The sequence below is a fragment of the Eleutherodactylus coqui genome, chromosome 8 (genome assembly GCF_035609145.1).
Source record: "Eleutherodactylus coqui strain aEleCoq1 chromosome 8, aEleCoq1.hap1, whole genome shotgun sequence".
NCBI lineage: Eukaryota > Metazoa > Chordata > Amphibia > Anura > Eleutherodactylidae > Eleutherodactylus > Eleutherodactylus coqui.
In genome coordinates, this window is record NC_089844.1 from 138,483,948 (window position 1) to 138,485,179 (window position 1,232).

The following is a 1,232-nucleotide window of genomic DNA, read 5'->3' on the forward strand; positions in this document are numbered from 1 at the left end:
GGCTATTGGCTATCTGATTCTAACACGGCCCGCTACCATTGGCCAATAGGTAAATGCCGCCCCGGAAGCGTAATCCTATTGGCTTAAAGCAGTGCGGTAACCCGGAAGTATTCGCACTGTTGTCAGGAGAAGGCAGAGGACATTTTTGATTTGGGAAAGTGCACAATGGCTGCCCATATCACCCAGTATTTACTACATGTTCTCAATTAAGAGTCTTAAAAGGAAATAAAATTAAGTCTCTGTCTCTTTATCTGCTCTTTGTTTTAGGGCTGGTGAATAATCAATAAATGCAATATATAGGTACTGCTTTAAGGGTTAATTATAAGGACAGTTAAGGGCACATTACTCCATATCCGTTTATACCCTGTAAATACTTTTGCCAACATGTAAACAGCGCCGTCATATCCGTGCAGTTATAGGACGTCGTCCGATCCCCATGTGGCGTATATGCTGTGTATCTTCTGCTGCAGGAAATATGCAGTGTAGTGCCATAGAAGCCGAGCGGATAAGATTTCAGGCGATCGCATTGATACGTCCTGGATAAAAGCGGTGGAAATGTAGATTAGAAACCCGCAACGTGTGAATTTGTGCTGGGTTTGCCCTTTCAAATGATGGCGTGAAATGTCAGCAACTAAATCCACGGTGAATCCATATGTAGATTGTGTTGCAGATTTTACTGCAGGGGAAGTCTGGTGTGGATGAACCCTTAAAGGGAACCTGTCACCTCCCTACAGCAGCATCAACTAAGTTATGGTGCTGCGAGGCGACCTGACGGAGTCGGGGGATGGATTTTTTTTTTATACTCGCCCGCTCTTGTGATCCAGTACTGTCACCTGAAGAAGTGCGTGCCGTGCACGAAAATCTGACTCTTTTCATAGACTAGTATGGCAGAACACGCGCATGGGACTCTGAAAATAGTCAAATTTTTGTTGAGCGGGTGACAGCACTGGATCAGGGGTGAGTATAAAAATACATCGCTCGGCTCCGTGTCATGTCCTCTATAGTAGCACTATAACTTAGGAGGGACTAGATATGCTCCCTTTAACCCCTTAGTGACGAAGCCTGTTTGCGCCTTAGTGACGGAGCCAAATTTTGGAAATCTGACATGCGTCGTTCAACGTAGCATAACTCCGTAAAGGCTTTACATATCCAAGTGATTCTGACATTGTTTTTTCGCCACATGTTGTACTTCATTTTGGTTGTAAAAAGAGACCGATGTAATTTGTGTATAT